The sequence below is a fragment of the Micromys minutus genome, assembly GCF_963924665.1.
Source record: "Micromys minutus genome assembly, chromosome: 3".
NCBI lineage: Eukaryota > Metazoa > Chordata > Mammalia > Rodentia > Muridae > Micromys > Micromys minutus.
Genome location: NC_137972.1, coordinates 36472067 through 36495345, shown reverse-complemented (window position 1 = coordinate 36495345; position 23279 = coordinate 36472067).

Sequence of the window (23279 nt, the reverse complement as noted above, 5' to 3'; positions counted from 1 at the left end):
ACAGTCATCAAGCACTCCTTGGCATCCACAACAGTGTATGTGTTTGGTGTCTGTACATAGGATGGCTTCCCCAGGTGGGGCAGTCTCTGCATGACCATTGCTTCAGTCTCTGCTTGACATATTGTCTCCATATTTCCTGCTCTGTGTATTTTCTTTCTTCTTTTAAGATGGATGGGAGCATCCACACTTTTGTCTTCCTTCTTCCTGAGCTTCATATGGTCTGTGAATTGTACCTTGGGTATTCAGAGCTTTGGGGCTAATATCCACTTATATGTAAGTATACACCAGGTATAAATTTTATGACTGGGTTACCTCACTGAGGAAAATATTTTCTAGTTCCATCCATTTACCTAAGAATTTCATGAACTCATTGTTTTTAATAGCTCAGTAGTACTCCATTGCATAAATATACCACATTTTTTGTATACATTCTTCTGGGTCTTTTCCACCTTTTGACTATTATAAATAAAGCTGCTACAACCATAGTGGAACATGTGTACTTGTTGGAGCATTTTTTCTATATATTCCCAGGGATAGTATAGCTGGGTTTTCAGTTAGTACTATGTCCAATTTCTGAGGATATACCAGACTGATTTCCAGAGATGTTATACCAACTTACCATCCCACCAACAATGGAAGAGTGTCCCTCTTGGTCCACATCCTCACCACCAGCTGCTGTCACCTTCATTTTTGATATTAGCCATTCTGACACATGTGAAGTTCATCATTCTTCCCCAGTTACTTCTTCAACAATACATCCACCCCACTGCCTTTAATTCCAGGCTTTCTTTTGTCATAGTTTTTGTCCTTGGGAGACACATTTACTTTTAGATCAGTGTTTTTCACCTGAGACACCATCGTCTCCCCCTTTGCTAATTGCCCTGATAATCTGGAATACTGTGCAGCAGAGATGTTGTTGTTAACTGGGATATATCACTGTGTGCTTGTCTTATTGTTGCGTGAGAGATGGCTTGCATAAATCAAAACAGGCATTTCTATCCTGACAACTTTAGCAGCAGCATTCTGCCCTTGAAGGGTTTATTTGCATCTAAACCTGCCTCTGCATTTATGAGTTCATATTTAAATGTTTCCAGGCCTGTCTTCTACTTTATTTGAGAAAATAAAAGTGATGGTGATTTTATCTTTTTATTTCCATGCAGGATTTCAGCAGGTGGTACCTACTGTGGTCCAGACACGTGTCTTACTGGAAGATGTCTCCTATTTTATGACCTGTGGCTTAGAGCTCTCATACATTGCTAATAGGATAGAGAGACAAGCTTTCCTACAATTTCTGATATGTAGTGATTTTCAAATTATTTACACGGTCTAAACCTTGTAAGAAGAATTTCTATACACTCCAGTCAGCTAAGATTTTTCTTTTCTTGTATGTTTGCCCATCCCTGTTCCTCTTGCTCCTCTTCCACCTCTTCCTTTGTCTCCTATTTTGGAGTTTAGCATGCTTTTAGGACAATTAGAATAATATTTTTCAAATTTCAGAGAGGATAGATTATGAAAAGTCAGAAAATGTGATTTTATAGGTAGATTAGCAGTTAAGAAAGATTTCAGAATAGATTGGGGATTTGTCAGTCAATTTCCTCCTCTTTTGAAAAGCAACTTAGTGCCATTTTATGTCTTTCAACCTGTTTAGAATATAAACCTATAACAATATCATTTATATTTATATCCCCATCTACCTACCATCTGTCTATTTATTGTTTATGTGCAACATATGTACATACAACAATAATTAATGATGAAAGACACCACAGATATGACAGAGTAAGAAGGATTATATGGGAGTGTTTGGAAGGAGGATAAGGAAGAGAAAATAATGCAATTATATTATAATTTGAAAAGTAAAATTAATTTTTAAAAAAGGTGAGAAGTCTTCAAAAGCACCAAGAGACAGAAGTAGAATGTTAGTCATGGAAAGCATTCTAAGGTTACACAAAAAGGTGGTGAGCCCTGATTCCCTGTGAAATAAAGGGCAGATTGCTCCTAGATGGCATGATTTAGGGAGTGGGTCAGAATAGGATATGTCTGATAGGTAACAGCTATTAAATATCTAGTATGTTCTAAAAATGACTTTAAGGAAGATATAAAACTAAGTGAATTTTGATACTCTAGGCTTTCGCTGCTTACTGAAACAATGAAAAAAGAATCAATGACTGCAAAATCAATTTCTTGACATAGTATTGGGAGTCTTGAAATCTTCTAGTGGCAATGAGAAATAGTATCAGATGGTCACTCTAAAAATAAAGACAGACTTGATTTTTCCATTATAGCATTCAGATCAGAAGGCCAGATTGAGGCAGCTTGTGTAGATATTGTGAGAAAAAACCTTAAATTGTAAATTGTGAATTATCTTCTCTGAAAATCAAGTTCTAATGTGCTCTGACTCTAAAGCAGAGTTCTTTTCATCCAAACTACTCATCCATAACTGTGCAGTAGATGGTATATGGTTTAGAGGTCCATCAGAGGGAGAAGAACGGTGTGGAAAAGAACATTTCACCACTGTGTGGGAGGTGTTTATAAGAGCACACAGGGCTGCTTAGAGCAGCATAAGCTCTTCAGACTTTGCTTCTGTGGATTCACAGCTAAATGGTTTGTTTGAGGGAATCTGGTTTCTGCTGATAATTGGAAGAAGGATAAGAAGGTTATAAACAAACAATGGCTCCGAAGTAAACAGCATTGAGAGAGCAATTTCAGCTAGTAACTCTATTTCTTATAATTAAGCCTCAGTGCAGTAATTTGTTTTGGATTCTATTTTGAATAATGTTTTGCAAGTCATAAAATGCCGAGCCCATGGTTCCACTAAATGGCGAAACCTGTATAAAATCAAGGATATCAAAACAAAAGTGGTCTTAGTGCTGCTGTTCTCCCTATCAAACCCTATCTACACCAGAAAGTTGTCATATGCACACAAAGAAAGATGGACTGCTTCATTTGCTGATATGTTAAATTCAGTATTGATCCATCCATCATTCAGAATACAGCTGAGTATCTTCCATTTGTCAGATTTTTGTATGTCTCTATGAGTTTTAGTATCAGGAAAGTTTTTTCATTGACTCTGTGTGCTGGATAGTTTTATATCAACTTGGCATGACCTAAAGTCATCTGAGAGGAGGAAACTCACTAACAAAATGCCTCTATAAAATCAGGGTCTAAGCAAGCCTGTAGGGCATTTTCTTTATTTCTTTTTTCTTATAACTTTATTTTTTTAAAAAGAGGGAGATACAAGTACAGATTTTTAAAGGCATTTTGGCAAAAAACTATAGGAATGTATTTTTGTCAGTACTTGATTTTTTAAAGACTTGATAGTATGCATTGAAATCTTACTAGTTACAATAAGCATAAAGTATGTATGAAACCAAATTTAACATGGAAACATCCAAATTTTTCTTGGTGTGTATAGATTAAACATAATGATTTTTAAATACCAAAAATTGCTACAAGGCTATCTTATTAGCTCTTAAGTTATTAATGATTTGAGGTCTAGGTGTACCACACTCTGAGAGGGTGCTATACACTTATTGTTTGTTTTTTGAATTTGTTGTTTTGGTTTTTGTTTTGGTTTGGTTTTTCTTAGAAGGGCTCAGGCTTCCACTTCTTGCCTTTTTCCTCTTTTGAGCTTCATGTGGTCTGTGAATTGTTTCTTGGGTATTCAGATCTTTCTGGGACTAGTATCCAATTATCAGTGACTGCATATTATGTCTGTTCTTTTGTGACTGAGTTATCTCACTCAGGATGATATTCTCTAGATACATCCATTCCCTAGAAACTTCTGTAGGGCTTTTTCTTATTTGAGATTATTGTGGGAGTATCTAGTCAATTGTTGAAGGCACTGGGTTTTAGAACAGAGCAAGCCATCGGGAGCAAGTCAGTAAACAGCATACCTCTATGGGCTCTGCATTAGCTCCTACCTCAATTCTCATGTGCTGTTTGAGTTCCTATTGTGATTTCTTTCTATTATGAACAGTGACAGTGTAAGTCACACAATTCCTACACTTAAACCCCACATCTTGCATTTTGATCATGGAGTTTCTTTGCAATAAAGGAACCGTAACACATCCAGTTAAGTAAATTTTAATATTCTAATGAAGCAATAGTGATGCTAATAGGTATTTATTTTGTGTCTACTATGTACTAGGTACTTTGATTTTTATATTTACTAATTATATAATATAAAACAATTGAAGCTTCAAATAAGGAATAAACTCTCTAATATCCCATAAGAGAGGTGATGTTTTCATCCAGCCAGAGTAGAGATGATTACAAACTTTGTAAATATAGTGCCTATCTCGTTCATCAATTAACAAGAATTATAACTACTTTTCCTCTGGTTGAGGTGAAGCCTCCACAGAAAGCTATTGAAGGAAAAATATTTTTCCTCACAATTTATGGTGGCTAATTTGTAGTGCTTTTTTATAATGTATATTACTTGTTAGATAAAAATTATATATAATATATATATATATATATATATATATATATGACTCTAACTATATACAGTGTGTCTAAATGTGCAAGCATATGTGTGTGTGCACATATCTGTACCTGTTTCCCATTATGCTTATGTACACATCAGAAGACAACTTGAGGCGGTCAGTTTCTCTCTTTCTCCATGTAGAGCTCAGGAACTGAATTCAGATTGTCAGTCTTAGTAGTTAACATCTTTATCTGCTACGGCACCTTACCACCCTACAATACTTTAGTTTTAGGAAATTTTCCTCTTATCTTATTAGGATAAATATACTGATTCCATTATTAATAAATTGATACATTTCTACCTTGAACACATTTAGCTTTACTTTTTTTGTGAGTTTTATGTTTTAACACTTGGATACTTTCCTAATCAGAACTTTAGTTTAAGTTTGTGTATGATATAAACATTTTTATATGCAATTATACAGTTGTCACTTTAAATGCACTATGAGTTACTTGGGTTTTTTTCATCAACCTTATAAAGAAGGTACTATTTTTATCCCTATATAGACATAGAAAAAAGAGGTAAAAGAGGTTGACTGTCTTAAAACCAGGTTGTATTAGAAAGATCTAGAAGTGTTTTAAGTCAAGTAGTCTGATTTCAGACACCATTGTATTAGTTTTCAATACATATAATCCATAAACTTATATGTGATCTCTTGTTTACATGAAGAAGTGAAAACCTAGATAGTAAATTATGAGCAATAAAGACTGCTTGTTGAGTATGTAACAGGGGTCAGACATTGTTATACTTTATTCATAAGTTCTCAATCTTGACACAGTCCATGCTACAAGTATATACCATATTGCAAATAGTATTATACTAGTCAACAAAGGAAGAAACAGGATAAGAGAATTGAGGCCTATTTAATGTCATACAGCATGAATATGAAGATTCAATCTGTTCTACATGAGACCCTGATCATCTTTTAAAATATTTTATCATATGACTTTAACTTGGCTCTTAGAAGATAATGCATTGCTAAAGTATCCTTGCAGAGGTGGAGCTTGTTCCAGTCAAAAGAAATCATTGTCCTAAACAGTCCTCACATTCACAGAACTCAACTTTGTGTCAACCTCTCATCTGCATAAGCATATACTAGAGTCTATAAAATTAAAATACTGATATTTTGTTTTTAATAAGCTAACATTTTAATCATTCATTATGAGAAATTATCAACAGGCATTAGGAGACCATTAACAAGTAATGAAAAAGAGACTTTAAATAAAATAATTTATTATAAGTTAAAATTGGAAAATTGAAGTTCAGCATTCTATGTCTGGGAGACTCTGTTTTTCTATTTTATTTGGCTCATCAGCAACAGCCAATGTCCTGTCTCCCTCTCTATACACTTGTTTTGGATTAATGTTTATATTATATTCCTTTGTGGCAATACAGTTCCTTGTCTGCCTTTTATATCATGTTTTTGTGCCTCACTAAAATAAATCCTAACTTTTCTCCAGAGCTTGACTCAAGACCCCAACTTTCTCTTGAAATTCTAGATCTCCTTTGTCTCTCATTTCTTATACTTTAAACAGAGTGTCAAATTAAGTAAAACAAATAAACAAACAAACCTTTACGGTCATCACAGCATGCACATTGCCCAGTATGCTTTTAAGAGTGGGAATCAGCAGGGCTAAGAAATGATTTTAAGTTAAGAGTTCATGGTTTTTGTTGTTGATTTTGTTTATTTTTATTTTTATTTTTGTTTTGTTTGCTCTAGAAACTGAATTGGGAAAGCATGTTCTTAGTTATTAGAATTTAAAGTAGAACTTGTCAAGAACTCTTTGCTGTTTTCAGTTCCCAGAATTTTCATGAAACAAAATCAGGAACCCAGATGTAGTACAAAAGATAATATTAAATGGAAGGTAGAGAAATAATAGTTTTCCTATTCAAAGCCAAAGATAAACAGAGGAAGTTTATTAAAGGAGAGAAACAAGCAAGCAAGAACAGTGACAATATAGTAAGTGTTCACACATATAATGTAAAATGGAGAAAACAATGAAGTGAAAGCAAGAACGAAGAATATAGAGAAAGAGTCAGGACTGAATGAAGACCAGAGGCAGTATGAAATATTCAACAGGGGAGACAATGAAATAATTGGAATGCTGGAGCTGTTCAGGTGCCAGAGTTCTCTGTACACAGACCTTGCTGTGAGAGAGCTGGTCTCTCCGGAGTGCTGAAACATCTGAGAGCACAGGCGCGGGACCACCAGTTCTGCCCAGTTTCCTGGCCTAAAAGGAACCCACCCAGAACCCTCAGAACCCAGGAGTGAAGGAGCAGTATGGGACAGGATCCTTCCAGTTTCTACATGGGCCCGGAGCTAAACCTATGAAAGAACTCTCTGTACCTAAATTCTGCTGGGAGAGAGATTGTCTCCCAGAAGTGCAGACACAGACAAGAGTACAGGTAAGACCACCACCGCTGCTATAGGGAACCTGCTCAGAGACTTCAGGACCCAAAAATTAAGAAGCAGTTTGAGACAGGATCATTCTGATTTATGTCTGTGCCCTGTGCTGACCCTGTGCCACAGCTCTCTGTATCCAGATCCTGCTGAAAGAGAAACATTACTGATTTCTAAGTAATGTTAAAACACAGGCTTACAGGAGGGTCAAGCCACTGACAGAATCTGCAAGTAAGCTAACACCAGAGATAAGCAGATGGCAAGAGGCAAATCCAAGTACCAAAGCAACAGAAGCCAAGGCCACTTGGAATCATCAGAATGCAATTCACACAGAACAGCAAGCCCTAAATACTTCCCAAGGCACCAGAAATGCATGATACTGTTTTAAAATCACAGTTCATGATGATTTCTTCCTTAAAGAAATGCAGGAAAACACAGACAAACAGCTATAAACCCTTTAAGAGGAAACAAACAAACAGGTAAAGGACTGAAAAAAATCCAGGAACTAAAAACCAGAAATAGGAACAACAAAGAAATCACAAAGAGACATATCTCTGGAGTTGGAAAACCTAGAAAAGATATGAGGAGTTGTGGATGCAGGCGTAGCCTACGGAGTACAAGAGGTAGAAGGAAGAATCTCAGTGGCAGAAGATATCATAGAAAACAATAGTCAAGAAAATGCAAAAAGCGAAAAGTTTCTAGCCCAAAACACACTGAAAATACAGAACACAATGAGAAGATCAAATCTAAGAATAATAGGTTTAGAACAGAGCAAAGATTCCCAACTTAAAACTTGAATAAATATCTTTAACAAAATTATAGAAAAAAGTTCCCTAACCTGAAGAAAGAGATGACCCTAAACATCCAAAATGCCCACAGAACTCCAAATAGATTGGACCAGAAAAGAAATTCCTCCTTTCACATAATAGTCAAAACACCAAATGCACGAAACAAAACAAAACAAAAGGACATTAAAAAATGTAATGGAAAAAGGTCAAGTAACCGAAAAAGGTAAACCTATCAAGATCACACCAGACTTCTCAATAGAAACTGTGAAAGATAGAAGATCCAGGTAAGGTATCATTCAAATCCTAAGAGAGCACAAATACCAGCCAAGGCTACTATATCTAACAAAACTCTCAATTAACTTAGATGGAGAAACCAAGATATTATGTGACAAAACCAAACTCACACAATATCTTTCCACAAATCCAGGCATACGAAAACATAATGTATGAAAAATATCAACACAAAAAAGGAAAGAAACACCCCAGTCAAAACAAGAAAGTAATCTTTTGAGTAACCCTAAGGAAGACGGCCACACAAACATAATTTCACATATAACAACAAAAATAACAGGAAATACCAAAAACTATCTTTAACAGTAAAAGAACTTTTGGGGGCATCACCATCTCTGATCTCAAGCTATATTACAGAGCAATAATAATAAAACCTGTATGGTTTTGATACAAATATAGGAAGGCAGAGCAGTGGAATAGAGTTGAAGACCCAGAAATGAACCTACACACATATTGTCATTTTATCTTTGACAAAGGAACTGATACCATCTATTGGAAAACATAGCATTTTTTAAAAAATGCTGCTGGTCCAACTTGTGGTCAACAAATAGAAGAAGGGAAACCAACCTATTCTTATCACCCTGTACAAGGCTCAAGTCCATGTGGATCAAGTACCTCTACATAAAATCAGATAAACTCAAATTAATATATGAGACAGTGTGGAAGAACCTTGAACACTTACATGGTCACTTGTGAAAATTTCCTGAACAGAACACCAATGGCTTATGCTCTGAGATCAAGTACTGACAAATAGGACTTAATAAAATTGAAAAGTCAAAGGATACTACCATTAGGACAAAATGACATATACCAAAAGATTCTCCAACATATAACAAGGGAACATGCTCTACTATGTTCATGGCAGTCTTCTTTCTAATAGCCAGAATTATGGAAACAACCCAGATGTTCTTCAATAGAGAAATGAATACAGAAAATATGTTCTATTTACACAATGGTGTACTACTCCGTTATTAAAATCAATGATATCATTAAATTCTTAGACAAATGGATGGAAGAAGAAAATATCACCCTGAATAAGGTAACAAAATCACAAAAGTCACACATAGTATGCACTCACTGATGAACAGTTATTAGGCCCAAAGCTTGGATTACCCAAGTTACAATTCACAGACCACATAAAGCTGAAGAAGAAGGAAGACCAATGTTGCAGTAAATATTAAAGAATAAGATATTTTATCTCTCTTTTTGGCCCTGCACCTCACTCAGTGGGCCCCATTCTAGTATGGAGCCCTGTGTGCCTCTGCCATCCGGTCTGAGCCACTACCTGGGTCTCACTCCATTTACACAACTCCCTTCCCTTGGTGGTTTTCCTCCACCTTCCCTATTGCCTCCATCCAGGGATGTTTCCATGTTTCTCTACCTCCAAATCCCACACAAACACAACTCTATAACCTGATGCATTTCCTAAGATGTGTTTATTTCCCAATTCACAAACCCTCTACACAACAATATTACATCAAATAGACAAAGATACAAACTCCCTTCTATATGAGATATTAGACCTAGAAAATCCTTAATGTTTATAGCTATTTAATGTCAATTAAGCTCACCTGGATCTAGCTTGTCTTTCTGGACCTCCATGTTGGGACCTCTCCTTCCTTGTCTTCTGAAATTTCTCTCCACCTCCCTTACCCCATCCTATCACTGGCTTTCAAATGGCAAATTTCAGATGAAGTCACCTCATGAGTACTTAACTAGGCAGCCTTTTTTGGGGAAGTGAAATTAACATGAAAATACTTCAGACAAATTTACATTTCCCCCTTTTTGTCCAGTGAAAAGGATGTCCCCCCTCAACTATAAAATAAATATAATTATTACCACTTTACAATTTATAAAATATAAGACAGCCTTAACCCCCAGTCTATCAATTTTGTCTATTAAATAAAGCACATTTTAATCTATCTTGAAAAACTATAATTCTACATCTGACTTGGTTTTAGATTGTATGTCATTTGAAAATCACCATTTTAGATCTATATTAACTTTCTTAATGCCACATAGTTGGTTTGGCTATGAGGCTACTAGTCTTCAGCAACATCAGAAATCTCAAAATGACTAATATTATTTAATATATGAGAAGCACAAAGCACAGCTTTCAAAACTAGCCAATATATGGAGCCCACTGATCACTAGGACTGTCCCACATCTCTCAAAATGTTGGAGCATCCATCCTCAGCCTACTGGCCAGCATCATATACAACAGACCTTTTTAATGCAGAAATCTGAAGGGCTGATAATTTTGACTTGGCAAAGATTATCAGTCGATTATTTCACAAAAGTGTCCCTTTCTAGACAGTATTGTCTGTAGGTGTATGAGGAAATTCTTGCCTAATGGCTGTCTCACCACAACTGGAGCAACTCGATTGATACTCAATTTCTTCCAAGAATATAAAAAGGGGTGCTGTTAGGAGCAGGCAGGTCTCTAGTCAGATTATCTTTAAATAAAAAAATGTCTAAAATGTCATATTCTGTGGACTTCTGACACCTTTAAAGATTATCTATCTACATAAAGTATCTCTGAACTGTTAAGCCTTGACTACTCTTGGCCATCTTTAATTGAAATTATATTAAAAAAAAACACTCTTAATAACTAAGTGCAGATGCTTCAGTCCTTTGAAAGGGAAACAAAAATAGTCACAGGTGGAACTATGGAGACAAAGTTTGAAGTAGAGACTGAAGCAAAGGCCATCCAGAGACTGCTTCATCTGAAGATCCAGCCTACATACAGACACCAAATTCAGACAATATTGCTGATGTCAAGAAATGCATGGAGACAGGAGCCTGATATAGCTGTCTCCTGAGAGGGTCCTTCAGATCATGCCAAATACAGAGGTGAATGTTCACAGCCAACCACTGAACTGAGAACAGGATCAACGGAAGAGTTAGAGAAAGGACTGCAGCAGCTGAAAGGGTATACAATCCTATAAGAACAGCATTACCAACCAACCATAGCTCCCAGGCAGTAACCACTCTCTAATGAGTACACATGAATGGACCCATGGTTCCAACTGCATAGGTAGCAGAGGATGGCTTTGTTATGGATCAATGTAAAGAGAAGCCCTTTGTCCTGCCAATGCTCAATGCCTCAGTTCAGGCAGAATGTCAGGGTAGGGAGGTAGGAGGATTTGAGTGGGTTTAGGGCACCCTAATCGTAGCAGGTTGTGGGGGTTAATGATAGGAATTTTATGAATGGAAAATCAGGAAAAGGCATAATATTTAAAATGTAAATAAAATATTCTAAAAAAACTATATGATGAAACTGCAACTTTCTCAAATTATGTTAGATTAACTCAATCTTACATTTCTGTATAAAATATACATCTAAATAATATTGTGAATACCTCAAAAATGAATTAAATAAAAAATAGTAAAAACTGAAAAGAAGAATGAGGACATAGTGCAAAGTTCAGCCCTTGCATAACATATTGGAAACACAATGTTCAATCCATAAAACAAATAAATAAATGAGTTGGGGAAAAAACAAATTGTTTGAAATAGTATTCAAAAAATTCTCGGGCAGAATTTTTGGGTAGCTTATATATACTGTCATATCATCTACAAAAGTGATACTTTGCTTCTTTCTTTCCAATTTGTATTCCTTTGATCACCTTTATTTGTGTTATTACTTTGACTAAAACTTCAAGTAGTGTATTGATTAGTTGAAATGTTTTAAGCTTCTCTCCTTTTAGTTTATTGTTAGCTATTGGCTCTCTCTAAATTGCTTTGATCATGCTTTGGGATGTGCCTTCTATCCATGATTTTTTTTTTTAAATACCTTTTAGCATAAAGGGTTGCTGTATTTTATCAAGGCCCTTTTTCAGTACCTAGTGAAAATTATGTGATATTTTTTCTTCCATTTTGTTAAATGATGGAATAGGTTGATATATTTTCACATATGGAACCATCCCTCTATTCCTGGCATGAAGCCTACTTTACCATGATGGATGATTCCTTTAATATGTTCTGTGATCAGTTCATGAATATTTTACTGAGTAATTTTTCAATTTTTATAAGAGAAATCAGTCTGAGGTTCTTTTTGTTGAATCTTTGTGTGGTTTAGATATCTGGGTGACTGTGGCCTCATAGAATGAGTTTGGCTGTGTCCTGTCTTAGATTTTGAAGACTATTGGAATTAGCTTTTTTTTTTTTTGAAAGCCTGCTAAATATAATTTTTGGGGGCATGTTGTTGTGAGACAATCCACAGACCCAGAGAAGCTGAAAAATCCAAGCAAGGAAGTTTGAGTCTCACTTAGAACAGGAAATAATATAGTCATAAGGAGAAGATTAAGGGAGGTAACTAGGAGGGAAGAGGTAGGGAAGTGAATGAGGGATTCAGGACCAGATATGAGAAAAAACAGGAAAAATGGTTAGATGGCCATGAAAATGAACGGAAATCTACTACTAACAGGAGTGAAGAGGTAGGAGGCTTCTCTGGCAGAAGACAAAGTCCTGGGGTAAGGGAGTGGCCCAAGAATCAATGGGGGTGACCTTAGCTACGAATTACTAAAATGGGATAAATAACCTCAAGAAGCTACCTCCACTAGAGAGATGGGAACCCATGTGAAGCAATAAAGACACCAACCCACCCATGAAACTTTTTATTCTAAATTTATCCTGTCTAAGAGTAATGCAGGTACAGGTGTGGAGGCAAATACTGAGGAAATAGTCAGCCAATAACAGGTGTAACTTGGGACCATCCCATAGACAAACACCAATAGCTAACACTTTAATGATACTCTATTATGCATGCGACACTAGCCTAGCATGCTGTCCTCTGAGATGCTTCATCCAACAGCTGACTCAGACAAAAACATACACCAACAGCAAACAGTATATGAAGTTTGGGGACAGTTATGGAAGAAAAGTAGGAAGGATTGTGGCCCTGAAGGGAATAGGATCTTCACAAGAAACCTGTCAGAGTTAACTAACATTTAGTCTTGAGTCTTGGGGCTCTCAGAATCAAAAGAACATACACCATAGAGACTTGTGGTGCCAGGGTATGGGGGGAGGGGATACCCAAGAAAGTCCCCACCCACTCAATGTAAAAGGGAAGGGGGATGGTGGAAGGAATGTGGGAGCCGTGACTGGGTGATGGGCAATGAGTGGGATATTAAGTGAATAGAAATAATTAATTAAATTAAAACAAATAATTTATGGGGTACAGAGCTAAACAAAACGTTTTCAGTTGAGGAACACCAAATGGCCGAGAAACATCTGAGGAAGTGCTTAACATCCCTAGCCATCAGGGAAATGCAAATCAAAACAACCCTGAGATTACACCTCACACCAGTCAGATTGGCCAAGATCCAAAACTCAGATGACAACAGATGCTGGCGAGGCTGCGGAGAAAGGGAAACACTTCTCCACTGTTGGTGGGGTTGCAAGCTAATACAACCACTCTGGAAATCTGTCTGGTGATACCTCAGAAAATTGGATATAGTACTACCTGAAGACCCAGCTATTCCACTTCTGGGCATATACCCCACAGACACTTTAATACACAACAAAGATATATGCACCACAATGTTTATAGCGGCTCTATTTATAATAGCCAGAAGCTGGAAGGAACCCAGATGTCCTTCAGAAGATGAATGGATACAAAAATTGTGGTACATTTACACAATGGAATACTACTCAGCCACCAGAAACAATGACTTAACCAAATTCTTAAGAAAATGGCTGTATCTAGAGAATATCATCCTGAGTGAGATAACTCAGTCACAAAAGAACAGACATAATATGCAGTCACTGATAGTGGGATGCGAACCCTAGAGGCTTGCACTCCCCCAGAAACAACTCACAGACTGTATGAAGTCCAAGAAATAAAGAAAACAAAACAAAACATAAAATAGTTACAAAACAAGAAAACTTTAGCTATTTCCATGTTACATTTTGTTTTACATGTACTTTATGCTCATTGTAACTATTAAGTTTTCAAGGCATACTATCAAACCTTGAAAAAAATCAAGTACTGACTAAAAAATATATTCATATAGTTTTATGTAAAAACTATGTTAAAATCGAAAAAAAAGTACTGACAAAAATGTATAATTTTAAGCAAAAAATGTTTAAAATCTGGACATTTATCTTTGTTTTGTAAAATAAAGTTGTTTAAAAAAAAATTGACAAATAGGGCCTCATGGAATTGCAAAGCTTCTGTACGGCCAAGGACACTGACAAAATGCTAAAAATACAGATTGGAAAAAGATCATTATCAATTCTCCATCTGATAGAGGGCTAGTATCCATTATATACAAAAAAGTCAAGAAGTTATACCCTAGAGAATCCAAGAATCCTATTAAAAATGAGGTACAAACCTACACAAAGACTTCTCAACTGAGGAATATTGGATGGCTGAGAAGAACCTAAAGAAATGCTGAACATCCTTAGCCATCAGGGAAATGCAAAGCAGGACAACTCTATGATCCCACCTCACACCATTCAGAATGTCTAAGATCAAAAACTCAAGCAGATGCTGGCGAGGATGTGGAGAAAGAGCAACACTCCTCCACTGTTTGGTGCGGTTGTAAACTGATGCAACCACTCTGGAAATCAGTCTGGCAGTTCCTCAGAAATTTGAACATAGTGCTACCTAAGGACCCCAGCTATATCACTTCAGGGCTACTAACCCAAAATAGTTCCAATATCTAATAAGGACACATGCACAATAATGATCATATAATCCTTATTTATAATAGCCAGAAGCTGAAAAGAACCCAAATGTCCTTCAACAGATGAATGGATACAAAAATTGTGGTACATATACACAACAGAGTATGTCTCAGATATTTAAAACAATGAGTTAATGAAATTCCTAGGCAAATGGATGGAACTTCAAGCTATCATCCTGAGTGAGGTAACCAAGTCACAAAAGAGCACTCCTGGTATGTACTCACTTATGAGCAGATACTAGTCCAAAAAGCTCGGAATACCCAAGAAACCATCCATAAAATTTATGAAGCTCTAAAAGAAGAAAGACAAGCATGTGGATGCCTCACTCCTTCTTAGAAGAAAGAACAAAACAAGGGAGGAAATACAAGGTCAGACAGGAGAGCAGTGATAGAAGAAAATATGCACAGACTGTCTCACCTGGAGAACTACCAACCCAACCCCTATTGCTGATTCCAAAAAGTGTTTACTGTCAGGAACCAGACTTGGCTGTCTCCTCAGAGGCTCTGCCAGAGTCATATAGACACAGCTAAAGATGCTTGCAGCTAAACATCAGACTGAACACGGGTACCACAATGAAAGAGCTAGAGAACTGACTGAAATAGCTGAAAGATTTGCACCTTCATGAGAGGAACAACATCAGCACTGAGTTGGAGTGGGTGATGGGAATGGGAGCACATTTATGAAATCAAGTAGAGGAAGAGGAGGAAGGGGAGTAGGGGGTGAAGAAGATATAACATTTGAAATGGAAATATAGAGAATATCCAATAAAATTGAAAAAAAAAAACAAAAAGCAAATAATTTGAAGTATTACAATGAGCTGTGAAGTGGTCTTTTTTAAAATTCTTCAAAATAGTAAGGAATAAGAGCAGAGTTAAATGGAATAGATATACAAAAAGGCCATTTTAAAGTACATTACAATGTATGTGAATTCAAATAAATGAGTAAATAAATAATTATTCAAAGCACATAGAAAACTATAATAGAATTTCATGGAGGTTGAATGATTATATCTTACCAAATTTTATGTTAAACCTAGTCCCTATTGTGAAAATTATTTATGATGAGACCTTTGAATTGTGATTAAGCCATATGGGATGTCTTAATCTCAAAGCACTAGAATAAATGAAATGAGCCTGACATGGGACCCAATGATGCCTAGATCTTAAATATCCTGCCTTCAGAACTGTGAGTAATAAATGCTTCTGATTAATAAGACAGAGTCCCCCTGCCCCCTCTTTGGCAGTTATGTGGCTAAAGATCCCACAATTAGCAATGTTTTCAGGAGCAACTTGAGATGCTTGCTGTGGATTGCACCTTGACAGGAACCAGCTAGGAGATATCTGTTCTGGAATGTGTAGAGTTCTCAGTTCCTCAGCATTCATGCTGGGATCATCTTGATTAGGTTAAGCAAGTTGAGCAGTTTAAAGTCCTGGACTTTTTGACAAAGGAAGCCAACTAAACACCAATGTTTATCATTTCCTCCTTCCTGAACTCAGAAGCAATGTTTCATGTTGCTTTGGTTATTCAATGATTATGAACTGTACCCTTAAACTGTGAGGCAAAATAAATCCTGCCTTCCTTAAGTTTATTTTGTCAGAGATTTTATTACAGAGGTAGAAAAAGTAACTATGATATAATTCTACCATTCTTACAGTTCAGTAATAGAAGTATATCATTAGTGAATTCTCCCACAGAGGTTTAAAATGTGGCCTTGCATCTCAGTCTTGTTGTATAATAAAGAATTTATATTTTTCTAAATCTTGTTCTTCTCAGAAAGACTACTGTCAGAGAAGTGCCATCACTGCTGATGATTATGGGGACCATATATTTTTCTATTTCATATCCTTCTGATCCAGGAGGATGACTTGAAATCTATATTGTCAGAGAACTGTTACTGAATTCTTGTTCCAATTAATGCCAAGTTGAGATTCTGGAGATTCTTGGGTATTCATTTTTCTGTGTTATTACAAAATATGTGAGGAACTGCTCCTGCATATTGACTCTGACAACTTTTTAATGTTACAAAGATTTAAAGAGCCTGTAGATATCACTTAGGAAAACAGGAGTGTTTTTCCTGAAAACGCTCAGAAAGTAAGAGCATGATCCCAGTGTTAGATAACAGAGATTCTTGTCACAGTGACTTTGAAACCCCTCTTCTTCCTACAATAGTATATAAAAAATAAACATCATAGAAATGAAATAAAACCAATTGGCTAATTTTTAGTTACAGTACAAAAGAAAGATAAGTCAAAAGAAAGAGTAAGGGGGAGAGAGAGTAAAGAAGTGAAGGGAAGCAGGGAAGGAGGCAGTGAGAGAGAACATAAGAACCAATGGTCAATTCTTATCCAGGGCACATAGTATGCTCAGTCTGTGAATCACCTTAATTCATCTCTGTCTGTGACTTTGATGGGATGATAGAGTGGCTCAGTTAAATTGATATTGAGTTAACTTGACAACCAAAGGGTGGCATTGTTACTGGCAGAAAAATCATTAACTTTGATGTGATAAATTCTTTTATAATGGGGGCATTTTTATTATCTGTGGTATATTTGTTTTAGTGACTTTTCCCAATAACCTAAACATCTCCAGTAAGCTGGAAGAAAAATGAAATAGATTTACATCTCTCACTGTTACTTAAAAATTTTAAAAACTCCTTGTTGTCCTAGATTGCCTACTATGCAATGAAATACAGAAATACAGAATCAAGAACACAACAAAATTGTGATTGTCATATAGTGATTAATGCTTAAGTTTTTTAGTATGTTATTGTGATACACTTGTAAAGTGTACTGTGTCTGGAAATCAATTGGCAATTTAACTTAACTGGGTCTAAGAATCAGTCATCTGATAATGTCAGCAACTTGGAAGCCTGGTGTATAATTAGTGTCTTTGTGCCAAGAAAGTCAGAGATGCATTTCTTTTCAGGTACAGTAGTTGCCAGCATTTGTGAATAATCTTGTTTCCAAGGAAACTTAAAAAATACTGATGCTCTCCAGAGATTTGTATTTAATTGGCTAATGGTGCTGCTAGGCAATAGATGATAAAAAGATAATAGATAAATAGATTTTTATATGTGTGTATGTGTGTTTCTGTGTGTGTGTGTGTGTGAGAGAGAGAGAGAGAGAGAGAAAGAGAGAGAGAGAGAGAGAGAGAGAGAGAGAGAGAGAGAGAGAGAGAGAGAGAGAATGAAAGAAAGATAGAGATTAATTCCTCACATAGACAGGGTAGTGAGTATGCTTCCTTTTGCATGGAAACTTGATAGATTGGTAGTGGTTACCTGGACTCTGATGTTGAAAAGGTTATAAAAGACATAGGAGTTCATAGTGCAAATGTTGCTATGATCTCCTAAAGATTACACAGAATGCATTGTGATAGAGGTGTTATGGTTGACTAGCCCACCATTTGCAAATATCAAAGCATTTGATTTATGGTTTCTAGACAACAGTATTGTCTAGATTTGTACATCCCCTCCCATGAGATAGGCTTCCTCTGTGTAGTGCTGGCTGTACTGGAATTCACTGTATAATCCAAGTTGCCATAGATCCATGAGCCTCTGCCTCTGCCTCTGCCTCTGCCTCTGCCTCTGCCTCTGCCTCTGCCTCTGCCTCTACCTCTGCCTCTGCCTCTACCTCTGCCTCTACCTCTGCCTCTGCCTCTGACTCTGCCTCTGCCTCTGCCTCTGCCTCTGCCTCTGCCTCTGCCTCTGCCTCTGCCTCTACCTCTGCCTCTGCCTCTGACTCTGCCTCTACCCCCTGAGTGACAGGATTTAAGGTGTATACCACCATTTCCCAGACACTTTTTCATTTTTCTTGTGCATTTTATGTATTTATGTTTAAAATATTATCCCCTTTTCCTGTTCCCCTTCTCCCACTCCAGCCCTCCTCTCCCTACATCTATGAGGATGCTCCCTCTTCCATCCACGCAATTCTACCTCACCACCTTGGCATTCTCCAAAACTAGGGAAAAAAAAGCTTTCTCAGCACCTAGGGCTTCTCCTCCAATGATTTTAGAAAATGCCATCCTCTGCTACATATATGGCTGGAGCCATTGGTCTCTCCATGTGTACTGACTGGTTGGTATTTTAGTCACTGGGAGCTCTGGGTGGTCCGGTTGGTTGATACTGTTGTTCTTCCTATGGGGTTGCAAACCCCTCAGCTCCTGCAATCCTTTCTCTAACACCTCCATGTGGTCTCCATGCTCAGTACAGACATTTTTTTCAAGCTTAAGATGTATTCATCGTTTTGTGAATTGCTGCTTTTTACTACATATATACCTATCCAAGAGTGCCATATCCTCCAGAACTGGAGTTACTGACAGTTGAGAGCTGTCATGTGTGTGATGGAAATGGAACCCCAGTACTCTGGAAGAGCAGCCAATGCTCTTAACCAATAAGCTCTATTTAAGCTCCTGTTGAATTATTTTGAAAGATAATATCTTATTAATTCTTTAATATTTCCATATGATTTACTTTGACCATATCAGTCCCACCCTCAATTCTTCCAGACCTACCCTATACAATTTTACCTCCTTACATAGATATTATTGAATATAATTCACTCCTCAACTCAAGACAAGCTTGTATTGTTCAACTGGTTTCTGGATTATGGTTGACTACCAAGGTTGACTAAATCATTAATTAAAGTTGATGTTGCTACTACCAGCCTGCCTCCATCTTGTGGTTGAAAGTCATTTTTTTAATAAAGATAAACTATATTCATTCCTGTTTATGATTAAACCTGTATTTCTGAAAGATTGGGCTATGTCCCACCTATAAACTTAACTACAAATATTTTTGCACTGTCTTTTCCAGGTAATGGCAACCATGTCATTTTTCTTCCAGAAAGCTAGTCTGACCATCTTTCCTTTGTTACAGTGAATTATTGTGATGATCTGGCAATGTTAATTTTGTTTACATAGGATTTTATGACCACCTCTTGTTATGACCACCACCTTGGTACGCTTCTGTAAAGGAGCCAATATTGCTCCCAAATATCCCTTCTGGAAACCCCCTCCCCCTGAGCTATAAAAACCTAATCTTTTCTACATCCAGGGCTCGCCTCTTAATCCCTCCTTATCAGGAGGCAGATTGTGTACAGGAATAACAAAGCTAGCTTTAGTTAATTGCTTACTTTAATAAATTGGCAATGATGAGTTGGGTCAGAAACCTTTCTTCTAGCATCATTGGGATTATCAACCCCTCAGTCTCTTATATTCTGCCATGCTGGCTCAGGTGCTGGAAATGGGCTCCACAGAGATTCAGAAGAGGCATGGAAGAAATGTTTCTATTCTTATACATTCTAGGTTCCTTAGATACCGGAACTGCACTTCAGCAGATTGATGTTTCAGTTTCTAAATTCCTAGGCTACTGTCATTCTTCTTCAGTCAGGACACCTGGGGAGATTGCTTCACAATTTCACACAGGTTATTCCCCTTCAACTAGCATCCAGAATTCTAGAGGAAACTGAGGACTTCTGCCTTGATAAAGAAATAGTGTGCTGCCTGACTGTTGCAGCTTTAGGGGTTTAGAATTCACTGTAGTCCACAGGCAACAAGGAGTTTGTCACAGGGATATTCTCAGTGGGGTACCTGATAGTATCTAAAGATGGTAGAGAAACTACATCCGATTATCCACTAGCTCAAAGCTAACAAAGCATCTAGTACAAAGTTGAATGGAGTTGTGTGACTTTTTTCTTGTTCTGATTGAAATGAGTCTCCTCTTTTATGATATTATTTGTTATTGCTGTGTTTAAATATAAACGTTTTATTGTTAAGAATGTTTTATTTAGTTTCTAATTTACAAGAGCATTTTAAAACCATGAAATCACTTTGAATTTCATTAAACAACTTACCTATGCATTTTGAAATGATATGAACAGAGAAAGTATGGATTTAAAGGGAAGAAAACATACAAGTGAATACAACCTGGGATATTTGTGTATATTCAAAGATGAAAGCAAGCAGGCCTTTTAACATAACAGCTATGAAATTTACATTTTACAATGGAAATGACATAAAGAAACTTCACTGAAACTATTTTTTATGAAGTGACTATTTTAGATAGATAAATCCATCGTCATGCCATATATTCCAAAAAAATCATTTACTGCTCTCCAATGTGGATTCACTGTCTATAAATATAGGGCAAATACTCTGCATTCTGGCCCATATTATGTTACTAAATAAAAGAAATCATGAATTTAAGAGAGAGAAAACATGGGAGGAGTTTGTGGTAAAAGATGGGAAATGATAAAATTATAAATTAAATGAAAAATATTAAAAAAACGACCTTAAGTATACGTAGGTTAAAAGTTATTCAACATTTGATACCAGAAATATTTTATAAAGTTCATTATTTTTATTTATGTGTGTAGTCCTACATGAGTTTATGTGCACCTTATGCATGATAGTGTTGCTAAAGACAAAAGGGTATCAGATCCCCTGGAACTAGGGTTACAAACAGATGACTGGGTGCTAGAAACTGAATCCATGTTCTTTGAATGAGCACTAAGAACTCTTAAATGATGAACCATCTCTCTAGTCCTCTCTATTAAAAATATAAAAAATTTTCTGAAAATATATTACAGAATATTCAGACTTCCTTTTAAGAAAGCAAGAAAATGTAGAAGATTAAAGAATCACAATGAGTTTTAGAATATGCACCAACAGTAATATGGAACCATTAAACAAACATGGAGAAAATATAGAAAGGTGCATAATTTAATTAGAATTATTCCATAATTAACTTTTTCTTCATTATCTCAGGTGATTTACAGCTAGTCACCAGATATATTTACCTGAAGCTAGGGTAAAGTGAGCATTTTAGAGATATGAATACAAAATTAATTAATGATTCAAATACAAATTGACAATGGGAAAATGATAACAAGGCAGACATTTGATTAAATTCTTGGAGGGAACAATTGTATAGAAATAAAAAGCAATCAAAACAAAATATATGAATAAGCTAGAACAAAGTCAGGAACAACAACAACAACAACAAAAACAAAAATAAAACAGTACTAAAAATGCACACCAAAGAATTGAATTGTCCCAAAGAAGAATAGGGGGTGTTAAAGACTGGCTTAAAATGGCAGAACATGCTTTAAATGTTTTTTTGTCCCCCAAAATTTTTATTAGATATTCTTTGCTTTTACATTTCAGATCTTATCCCTTTGCCACCACAATCCCATCACTTCTCACACTTCATTGCCTCCAGGAAGGTGCTCCCTCTCCCAACTCAGCACCTTGGCTTCCCCTATACTGGGAAAATGAACGTTCACTGGACCAGTGGCCTCTTTTCCCATTGATGCCTAAAAATGCTATATGCAACTGGGTCCAGGGACCTTAACATTCAAACTCTTTGATTAGCGTTTTAGTCCCTGGGAACTGTAGTGGGTTTGGTTAGTTAATAATTTTATTCTTTCTACATGGTTGTAGACCCTTTCAGCTCTTTCAGTCTTTTCTCTAGGTCCTACATTGGGGTCCTCATTTTCAATCTGATGGTTAGCTGCAAGCAACCTCCTCTGTATCAATATGGCTCTGGCAGAACCTCTGAGGAAGCATTCATATCAGGTTCTTGCCAGAAAGCAATACTGGATTTCAGCAATATTTCTTGGGATTATTGGCTTCATATGGGGTATATTCAGAGGTGAAGCAGTCTTAGGATAATCTTTTCTATCATCCCTACTCCTCTATTTGCCTTTTTATTTTCTCCCTTAAACATTTTGTTTTTCCTTCTAAGAAATACTGAGGCATCCACGTTCTCGCTGTCCTTCTTTTTGAACTTCGTAAGTTTTGTGGATGGTTTACTGGTTATTCTGAACTTTTTAGGCTTGTAACCACTTTTGTGACTGGGTTACTTCACTCAGGAAGATAGCTTCACGTTCCGTCTATTTCCCTAGAAATTTAATGAAGTCATTGTTTATGTAGCTGAGTATTATTCCATTTTGTATATGTACCACAATTTCTGTGTTCATTCCTCTGCTGAAGGATATCTGGGTTCTTTTCAGTTTCTGGCTATTATAATCAGGTTACATTAAACATGGATGAGCATGTGTCCTTGTTAGATGTTGGAGGTGCTTTTGGGTGTTTGCCCAGAAGTGGTATAGCTGGGTCCTCAGGTAGTAATATATACACATTTCTGAGGAAATGCCAGACTGATTTCCAGAGTGGTTGTACCAGTTTACAACCACACCAAAAGTGGAGGAGTGTTCTATTTTCTCCACATTCTTGCCAGCATCTACTGTCACCTGAGTTTTTATTTTTAGCTATTCTGACCTGTGTGAGGTGGAATATTAGGGCTGTTTTGATTTGTATTTTCCTGATGACTAGGGATGTTGAGCATTTCTTTTTTTTTTTTCTCTTACAATTTTATTTTTTAAAAAAGAGGGATAGATGTACAGATCTTTAAATGTATTTGGAACAACACTATATGAACATAGTTTTGTCATTACCTAATTATTTTAGAAGTTTGATAGTATGCATTGAAATCTTACTAGTTACCATAAGCATAAAGTACATATAGAAGAGAATTTAACATGGAAACAGAGGGGTTTTTTATTTTTTTGTGTGTGTATGATTAAACATATGATTTTTGAATACCAAAAATTGCCACAAG